We start from the raw sequence: 10,922 nt of genomic DNA, 5'->3' as shown, positions 1-10,922 counted from the left end.
CATAGATAAATTCTTCTCTATTTTTCAATGTCCAACTCCAGCACCATCAATCTCGCTTATATCTTCTTAGCACCTCCAATATATAGACTGACTACTCTTTGCTGTCAGAGTTTTCTTTTCCTGTGTGAGTACAATAAAGTATGGTTTGACATCCACATGTTTTATACCTGTGCTGCATTGAATGTTCTTGCAGACTAGGATCTTATTTAACCATCTTTTTTTCTTCTAGAATAGTATGCAAGGTACATATCACAGCACATCTTTAAAAAGAGAAAGGTGAGGATGGAAGATGAACAAGAAGAAAAAAACTGGGGGCTGGGGAGATGGCTCAGTGGATTAAGTGCTTCCCTGGCAAGTGCAAGGGCCTAAGTTCAATCCCCAGTTCTGCAAAAAAAGAAAGAAAGAAAAAGGGAAAAAAGAAGGTAGCTAGATACTAGTTTTAATAACTCCATCTTTGAGAAAATTATTGGCCAGGGCTGGAGAGATGGCTCAGTGGAATAAGCACTTCCCTGGCAAGCGCAAGGGCCTGAGTTCAATCCCTGGTTCCGCAAAAAAAAAAAAAAAAAAAAAAAAAAAGAGAGAGAGAGAGAGAGAAAATTATTGGAGACACAAATAATCACATTTATAAATTTATGAACTATCACCATCATAAGTCAGGTATTGGAAGACTTCTAAAATAGTTCACTTATTAATATCTAGAACGGTAGTGTTGAAGAGTTATATGGGTGTTGTACAAACAGTTGACTATTATGGCCAATCTTTGGGCAATCAGAAGTCCAGAGTTATTTTTTAAGTGATAATATATCACCTAAAAGCTAGTTTTGCTTTTAAGAAAACTTTTATTAGGGTGAACAACTTTCTAATTAAAGAATAATTAAAGCTTAAAGTTTATAAAGGAGGAAAGAAAACTGTATTATTATTAAAGGAGTTTCAGGCAGAATCTAACATTTATTTGGGGCATCTGTTTCCCAAGAATGGATCGCTGCACATTAACAGGGTCAAGAACATGAGATAGATCTCCAGGGGCCCTTTGCTACTCAAAAAGGCTTTCAAAAATACAGTGGGAGCACAGGAAGAGGCTGAGAACTGTTCCTTCGAGAACCAAACGCCTCCTCAGAGTACTAACATCTGTTTCCATTTACATACTTTAAGTATGACTTTACACATGGAAATTAAACTTAGGCTTTATGACTTAGAAGAAGCTTGTTTGCAAATGAACTACGTGTATTATCAACAGCCAGAATTTGTATAGGTTCACATTCTACCTAGCAGAATGTCCTGTGAGACCTCAGGGACTCTCAAAACCCAACTGTCACAGCACATCATGCTGTTGTTCACAACACCTTTCTATGAGAAAGGAAAGTGATGAGAAAGAAGAGCAGTCTGGCTACAAAAGCAACATGGAGGAGTTCTGGAATTTAACATGCACAAGAGTCTTTTATACATAAAGATAACTAAAAGTCCAAAGATCTTTCTGCATTTCTTAATACTAAGAAATGATCTTTCTATAAAACACCACTAATCTTCACCATTTAATTAGTTAGGCATTCACACTATTTTCCAACCTGCTAACAGGATGTTTAAAAGTTCCGCTACACAGACTGCAGTGCAAATCTGCAAGATTAATGATGTACCTTTGCTGCCACCATGTGGTCTGACTATATTTTTGCAGTCCCAGTTTGAATATTAAAGTGCTTCACATACTGCTCTGAAGCCATTATCATAGTACTCAGAAGTACCCTTAAAGACCTGAAGAACGCGAGATCTGCTCACAGGTAACTTGCATTCCGATGATAGACGCCAATGGTGAAAACCCACTGCATAATGTTATCTAGAAAAATAATATGTGGCCTTCCTCTGAAAGACTGTATATCCTTTGAGGTTAAAAAACACAGGCAAGGGGCTGGTGAGATGGCTCAGTGGTCTAAAGCACCGACTTAGAACCAGCTTAGCAAAGAACATGGACCACGGTTCAATCCCTCAGCACCACATGCCAGCCAGCCCTGCCCCCTGGTGGGCTGAGCTGGCCACACACACACACTCACACATAAATAAATAAAATTAAATTTAAAAAAAAAAAAACACAGGCAAGTCAAGTATTAATGTGCAAAACTTGTAGAGTTATTGTAATGAGGGGTAAGGAAAATGTTTGGTGCTCTGAGTAGAAAACAGGAAAGTGCATGAAAATGCTCATAGAAGAGAACCAAGAAATTGTGCAGCTTCTGGAAAGGCTTAGATGTGCAGGAAGACAAGAGGGCAGCTCAGGTTTAGGGAAGGTTAGTAAGAGGTAAACACCTGGAATCACCATGGACTGTTCAGGGGGTGGCTTCACACTGAAGTTTATACATGCGAAAAAAAAAAAAAAAAAAAGGAAGAAAAGAAAAGAATCTTAGCCAAGACACCTTAGGACAGGGCTTTAATACCAGGCCAAGAAGCTTCCTTTATGTCCACTGGCCTAGTCCTGGGGAGTGACTGGTTCACATAAATGCACTTTACCCACAAGGACATGATCCCTCCACCACACTGACAACTACAATTTATGTGAAAATAATTTAGTTTCCAAAATGAGAATATGCTAGTCACTCAGAGCCTCACACCCCTCACCTCAAGTAAGCAACATGAAGCTACAGAGCCCTGAAATCAACATTCAACCGCTAAATCACTGCTAGGGTGCAAGGAAAAAACACAAATATTTACTAGGACTGATGCCTGGGCGCAAGGAGATGGGACACCTTCTTCCCTATTTGCTCCATTGAGAAAATGGTATAAATTGACATTATAATTTTAAAATCTCAGGCTCCTGGGCATCATCTTAAAAGCAACCTTCCTTAGAAATCAATGTCTTGGCCAAGCAATGGCCATGACTCATCCACATGGCTGCACTGACAAAGGTTCTACAATTTGAGGTACAGGATCTCAGGATAAATCCTGAGGGGATTTCACTGACCTTATCAGACCCAAAAGCTACAACTCTTGTTGCATAGGTCCTGCTTTACCTTGGTCTTAACCATCCAGCAGAAAAGTATAAAAGTGAAGTATAAGCAGTAAAGCCATGCTGTTATGTTGAGCTGTAGGAGACTCAGGTCAACAATTTCTGACATTGCCAGTTAAGTGGAAGATCCAATACTATTATGGACCTCCGAACTCTTTTAGAATATTTTGCTGAGTTTACACACCTATAATATTTAAATGATGGAACTTAACAAAAAAAGGGGATACAGATGAATGTCCATTTAGTATCTGTGTATTCAAAGTAGTTAGGATAGATATATAGTTACATTCTCTTAATGAATAGAGGGATTTGTTCTAATGGTGTTTGTAAATAGGATATCAAGTCTGCATCTTGTACAGCAATTAACCACTAGGAAGAATGTATGCAATGTGTTAATTATTGAAACTGCCCTACCAATTTGGTTTGAAACTGTCTCATTGCTATTTGTTTCTCAATAAAATTATGGGGGAAAAAAAAAAGACCTGGCTTCAATCCCCAGTACAGCATGAGGCTGAGACAGGAGGATCACTTTGAGTCCGAGCTGGATAGAAAGAGCCTGTACAAATAAATAAATAAATATTTCTAATTAAAGTTATGATATTCAATTGTTTCAGGGAATCTTGAGTTAAAATATTTGCATATGTTTTTCCCTGTAATGATGAAGCATTTACAATAGTGCAAAATTGGTTTCAAAGATAATTTTCAATTACATCATACTTCAGATTTTTGAATTAAAAATAAAATAAATGAAATTCCAAAAAAGAAAAGAAATCAATGTCTTAGAGCAATTCCCTAGGCACAAGTGCCTATCCAGGGTCTCTGCAAGTTTCACAGAGCCAATCAGATCTTGCAGCACAAAATTTGGTATATAAGGGCCAGCAAGATAGCTCAATGGACTTAGCGTTTCTTAGGTAAGTGCAGGGGCCAGGGTTCAATCCCTGGCACTGCATGCCACACTGGCCCCACCCCCAGGTATGCTGAGCCAGCAATGGAGTCTGGGCATGGTGGCACACGCCTGTAATCTCAGCATTAGAGAGGCATAAAACAGGAGGATCACTATGAGTTCGAGTTGTAGTGAGATCCTGCACAAAAAAAAGAGAGAAGAAAGAAAAAAGTGGGATATAGAAGCTGAAACTGAAGCTTACAAGATTTAAATTTTGGAGCTACAGGTTACATGTCTTATGTGGGGTCAATATGTGTTCGTTGGACAGCAGGATATGAGGTTCTCTATGTCATAGAGGTGCAGAATTAGACGAAGGGGTTATTGTTCCGCTTCAATGAACTGGATGCTCTCTGCCCTGTGACCCTCTGCCTTGGAGCCAGCCAAGTATGGGCTAAAACCTCCAGTGACTGTGAGCTAAACCTTTCCTTCTTTCATTTTTGGTGTTGGGTATTTTTCCCACCAATGAGAGCAGAGTAACTGAGACAGAATTTGGTACTGCAGGAGTGGGGTCATTGCTGTGACTAAACCTGACCATGTGGAGTACAAGTTTTGGGGAATGGTTTATGGGGAGAGAAAGGAAAGATTCAGAGATGTTGCCCACTTGCAAAGAGCTGGAGCAGCTTCAGCTGTTCTGTAGGAAGATTCTGGTCAGAGCTCAGACCTGCAGACTGTCAGGAAGCCTGCCTGTGAAGACCAGGCTGGGACGTTTCTACTGGGAAGAAGGACCGCACTGGTTGTTGGACTCTGGATGATTTGTGCTATGGCTTGGCTCAAAGTCTGTCTGAATTTTGCTCATGCCCAGAGACTTTGCTTCAGACTGAGATTAAGCATGAAAGACTGATTAATCTTTCAAAAGATATTTCAGGGTCAGCCAAATAGCTCAGTGGATTAAAGCAGGCACAGGAACTGGGAAGTCTGATCCCCGGGCCTGCTATGCCTGCCCCACCCCTGGGGTGCCTGAAGAGGGCAATTGAGACTGAGCATGGTGGCTCTTGGGAGCCTGTAAGCAGGCGGATCACTACGAGTCTGATCTAGTAGTGAGACACTGAACACCCTGTAGACCTTACCCTAAAAAAAATGAAAAGAAAAGAAAAAGATATTTCAAAGCAGCCAAATATTGGGGCTGTAGCATGGCTGTTACTGGGGGCTTTTAGCCAAATTTATGTTGAGAATCAAGAGCAAAGAACCAAGCAGAAGGATTTAAAATGTTATAAGCTTGGCCAAAAAGGAAATACCAGGAATGCTGTGGATTGCAAAGATAGATCTGGGAAGGTCTCCGTTGCTGCGAAGGAACCAGATAATCAAAAGGAATGGCCTGAGGGCATCACTGAAGGCAACAGGTCTCCACCCTTTGCAGCCTCAGAATTGCAAGGGAGAGAAACTTTGCCTTGAGAAGAAAGCTGCAGTCCTACATTCCAGAACTGCAGCAGCAGCCACATTAGGTTCTAAAATGGTGCTGGCATGGAGAATTTGTTCCTCAGAATCATTGTCAGAGTGTTCATTAAACCAGGCACTTGACCCCTATGGCCAAGAGAAAATGAAGCCTGGATACTGCTCCAGCTGGCAGCAGACCTTGGCATCATCTACGTGGCATTGGTTTTAGGTGCATTCAGAATGCAGAAGTTCTGCGGTTAAGACAGCTTCCACCTACCTAGAAGGCCTGGGAGGCCAGGCAGTGTGCCCCTGAGAGGGCAGTGTGTAAAGCAGAGAGGGAGAAGCCTATTCAATGGAAACCCCAGAAGTTTGGAAAAGCCAGAAATGTGGATCATCTAAGGGAAACTGCAAAGAGGGAGCAAAGCTAGCCCAAGAGAAAAAGCCATGGGAGCTACCACCAAGAGTGCCACAGAGGCAGAGTCATGTAAGGCCTTTGGAGCTCACAACTCAGTGTAGACTGCTTCAGATGTTCCAGTTGGAACTATGGGATTTAAAGTTTGCCCTGCTGGTTTTTGGACTTGTGTTGGTGCAAGTGTTTTGCATTCCCCTGTTATTTGCAACTTTTGGAATGGTAATGTTTATCTTGTGCCTTTGAATGTTGAATGTATTTAACTTTTCTTTTGTAGTAGGGCTCACAGCTAAGAGTTTGCCTTGGATCCTGGAAGAGACTTGGGACTTGGACTTTTCAGCAATGCTGAAACTGCTGGGACTTTGACAACTCTTACAGATGGACTAACATGTCTTTTGCACAAAGGTAAGTGCATGAGACTTTGGGAGTCCAGGGGCAGAATGTTATGGTTTGTGTCTAGTTGTCCCCCCAAAGCCTCATGCAGCCATGGGGAGGGGACTTCTAGGGTTTGTGATTAGTTCATGATCCACTGGGATTATATGTAATCCAAGGCTGGGATTACAGTTCTTAGTACTGCTGGGGTTATGGGATGTGTACTTTCCCCAGCCTGGGGCAGAGAGCCTGAATGTAATATAAGAGAGACAGAGAGACTCTCTCTGTTGCCATTGTTAATGTTCTGCTGCCATGAACTGGATGCTCTCTGCTCTGTGCCACTCTGCCTTGGAGCCAGCCAAGTACGGGCCAAAACCTCCAGTAACTGTGAGCTAAATAAACCTTCCCTTTCTTAAAAAAAAAAAAAAAAAAAAAAAAAAAAAGAATTAGACAAAGGACTGAAAAGGCACAACGGGAGAAGCTGAGGCTCACATTTAGAAGTAAATGTGAGAACTCCAGCCTTGGGTCTATTTGCCAAAAATAGGTAACAAAACATTTTCTTTCAAGTCTGAAGCCTATTGTGAAACATTTTATGGGATGCCATGTTGACTTGTTATTTAAAATAGAATCACCATGAAGAAGAAAGGATTTCCATAGTGAATTCAGATTACATCTTAAATCTCGTATGTATGGAACAGGGAAGGATCTATACACCCCACCTGAACAGAAATAATAAATCCCTAAAAGTACAGCAAAAGTTGACACCATCACTGAAAGTATTTTCCTAATTGTAATGTAATATATCCAGTTATTACTAATCACTATAAAACAGCTCTTTACACTAATATTCAGAATAGCAATGATTTTGCTTTATTATCCTCCAGCTTCCAAAATGCCTTCTGGGCTGATAAAGCTGTCCCCCAATCTTGTGCTCTTAAGTGCCCAATTCTTAGCCAAAAATAACAGCCAAATCAAATACAAAAGTCTTTTGTGAATTTGTAAATTTTATGGATAAGCAAAACTTATTCAGGGCTCAAGCAAACCTCTAACCTTATCCTCCTCTGTGCCACTTTATGTAAAGGACTTGAGTGTCCAAGAACTCTTGTATTTGTAACCCTGGGGCCATCCCTCGATTCCAAGGAACAACTATAATACACTCAGAAGATTTTTTTGGAAAAATATGATATAAAAATAAATAAAAGATAAATTTATTTTTTTAAAAAGATTTTTTTGCATGGTCCACCATAGCACTCCCGAGTTGTGCGTCTTTGACCACATATGACTCCACATAAGACACATAACCTGTAGCTCCAAAATCTAAATCTCGTGAGCCTCAGTTTCAGCTTCTATATCCCAAATTTTATGCTGAAAGATTGGATTGGCTCCTTGGGACTTGCAGAGGCCCTCGACATGTACCTGTGCATAGGAAAGATTGCTCAGAAACATTGATTTCTAGAGAGGGCTGCTTCCAAGATGAGGCCCAGGAACCTGAGACTTTAAAGTTATAATTTCAGTTGACCTTAATGGTCTCCCTGACCCATGTCTCATCTGGCAGACGCAGAGGCTACCCATTGAAGAGCCTCACCTCCCACCAGGAACTTTATCTCTTGGAGCAACAAGGCACTGTTTACAGGACTCACAAGAAGGACGTTCAGTTATGCAAGAAGCAACACACTCAGGACAGCCATAGGGTATTTATGGGACATTTATAGTACACCTATGTCTATTTATGAAGGAGAAATCATTTCATGGGGGCTGGTGAGATGGCTCAGTGGTCTAAAGCACCTACTTAGAACAAGCTTAGCAAAGCACAGGGACCACAGTTCAATCCCCCAGCACCACATGCCAGCCGGCCCTGCCCCCTGGTGGGCTGAGCTGGACACACACACACACACACACACACACACACACACACACACACATAAATAAATGAAATAAAATTTAAAAAAAAAAGAAATCATTTCACCATGAGCAATGCTGCCTATAACATAGTTCTGTCTTTATCTGCTTTCCAGGGGAACTTGGAAAGTTAACGAAAGATCCTACATTGATGGATCAAAATGGAATGGGTTTTATTAACATTTACCCATACTCCACACGATGAGTTCTTTAATGTACATCCTAGTGTTGACAGGGTGGATTTGAAGTTGCTCTCACTTAGTGAAACGTGAAACAAGCTATCTTAGTGGAGTTAGGCAAACTCCTCTCCCACACGCATTGCTATCCACTAACCTCCCAATCTCCCTGGCCAATAATATGCAAGGAATATCCTGATTGCCCAGAAATATTACAATTCACAGAAAACTACTCAGTGCTAAGTGGGGGATCACTCCTAATTGGGCTGACATAATCATCTGATGGAAGGAGTTACAAGAAGGGATACGAACAAATGAAGCCAGGCCAAGGACTTTAGGATCTAAGGATCAGGAGGACAGTGGATCCCGATGCTATTTCAGGCTGTTCCTAAATTGCATGCCTGCCAAGCCTCCACAGGCACTTACTCAGTAAACGACAAGCCTACACTGCTGCTGCAGGCTCCCATGAGGCCCTAGCTAGGAGCACAGGAGAGGAGACTGCTCCCTAAAGGAGAGAAGAACAGGAAAACATCAATTGAATCAAAGATCAGCTCAATTGCAGATGGAGGCTTCAGACATGGACATTATCCCAACTCCGGCACAGGCCTACACAGTAAGTGACCTCTCCAAGAACACCCAAATTTGAGAGGCCAGAATATCCCACAATGGGGAGGAAAATCTCTAGGAAAGATCAAACATCCTACATTAGAAAGTGCACTCTGATAGGCTGCATTTTTCCAGTGAGGGCCACAGCATTTCTCCCAGTCTATGATGACGTGGCCACGGCTCTCAATGAAAGGCAAGTGCACTTCCCTCCACCTAAAACTGGGCAGGCTGTGACTGCTCTAAGTTTCTAACTGTAACAGCAGATTCACCCAGGCTTCCTTACACGTCTTTGCCTCCCATATTTTGGTGCTATTTTGCTAGAGACATACACATTAAAGACTATGACACATTCTTGGAGCATTTGCCCCTTTAGTGTATATTATGTATACAGAATAATGGGCTTCATCTTGGCATATTCTTTTTTTTTTTTTTTTTTTTTTTTTTCAGTGGAACCGGAATCAGGGATTGAACTCAGGTCCTTGGGCTTCCCAGGGAAGCACTTATTCCACTGAGCCATCTCCCCAGCCCCATCTTGGCATATTCTAACATGCATTTAACACACATAGATCATTTCCACCATCCCCTTTACCCTCTCTGACCTGCTCTCTTCCCCAGTTACCTTATTCTTGCTGAAGGTAATCTGAATTGGTTCCACTAATTTGGGGTTTTTTGGGGGGTTTTTTGTTTTGTTTTTTGTTTTTTTGCTCTGAAATCTGCTTTGCCTGAATTAAACATAACTACTTCAATGTTTTTTTTCTTGATTAGCAAAAGCAGGTTATATCTTTCTCCCTTTATTTTTTTTTTCAAAATTTTATTGATAAACAGATAGCAATGAGACAGTTCTTTCTCCCTTTATACCTCTGGGTTTTTTTGTTTGTTTGTTTGTTTTTTCCCCCCTCCAAATTTGCTTTCTGTACTGGGTAGAAATAAATGAATGAACACAAATTTAAGCCAGATACTAAATTCTCTTATAATACAATTACAAAGAGCTTTCAAGAAACTTCTTTTGTATGTAGAAAAGGGTTTACCTTTGTATTTGAAGTGGGCTTCTTATGACAACAGAGATCCATTTTGATATTTTCTTCTTATAAATTAATGATTACTGATAAAAAGTTACATTAATATCTAACATATTTGCATTCTTTTCCCTTTTTGTCTTCCACTCACTTTCTGCTTTCACCTCTTTCAAATAAGTGTCTTATTATTCTATAGCCTTATTTTTTTTTTACTTTTTTTATAGTTACTCTTGGTATCCCAATATTCACTTAAAATTATCCACTTCGTGCTGCACTGCAGGGTGTCCGCCCGTTTGAGGAGCGCAGTGGGGTGGTTCCATGCGGGACGCCGTGGGGCCAGTGGTACCAGGCCCTGGAGGTGTTCATGAAGTTCAGGTGCCGCCGGGCACGCGCGCGCAGGACATCCAGTGCGGCCTGCAGAGCCGGCACGTGGCGCTGGCCATGGGAGCCGCGAGATCCTGAAGGGCAAACTCTTTGATTCTACCATAGCTGATGAGGGAACATGGACTTTGAGGATAGAAAAATGGTCCCCATTGTTCTTACTAAGACAAAGAGAGATGCAGCAAATGGCTGGACTTCTCTTCTAGAATCTGAATATGCTTTTGATCCATGGGGGCAGGACCAAATGCAGCGAAAGCTTATGTTGGAAAGGTTCCAGAAAGAAAATCCTGATTTTGATTTCAGTGGAGCAGAAATCTCAGGAAACTACACTAAAGGTGGACCAGATTTCTCAAAACTTGAGAAATAATTGCTGTGTTTTAAATGCATTCTGTGGATCCTAACAAATGTTATCAATTTAATCAAAGGAGCAGATTATGAGACAGAAGAATGGATGCCTACAACAAATTGTAAAATATATTTAAATATGGTTCTAAAATTGTATTTAAATATGATTTACATAGGAAACATGCTATGAGAGCTATTCTATAGATATATAACTTTTTAGACTTGTTTTTGTTCAGCATGAAGTTTTATATGCTGCGTTTTACTAATTTCATATTTAATTGCATTTTTACTACAAAAAATATTAACAACATATGCAACATGAAATGAAAGTGTGTCGTCAGGGAAAAATTTTCTCTTTGCTAAATGTGATGCAAGAATGACATTCAAGGGGCCAGGGAGATGGCTCAGT

The 10,922-nt window shown here is 40.9% G+C and overlaps 1 pseudogene; it reads left to right on the top strand.

Moving 5' to 3' along the window:
- The first annotated feature begins 8,742 nt into the window (after nucleotides 1–8,742).
- On the top strand, nucleotides 8,743–10,560 carry LOC101587268 (annotated as a pseudogene).
- The last annotated feature ends 362 nt before the right edge of the window (nucleotides 10,561–10,922 follow it).

The sequence above is a fragment of the Octodon degus genome, unplaced genomic scaffold, assembly GCF_000260255.1.
Source record: "Octodon degus isolate 3935 unplaced genomic scaffold, OctDeg1.0 scaffold00025, whole genome shotgun sequence".
Lineage (NCBI taxonomy): Eukaryota > Metazoa > Chordata > Mammalia > Rodentia > Octodontidae > Octodon > Octodon degus.
This window is presented reverse-complemented; position numbering and strand designations above follow the sequence as displayed.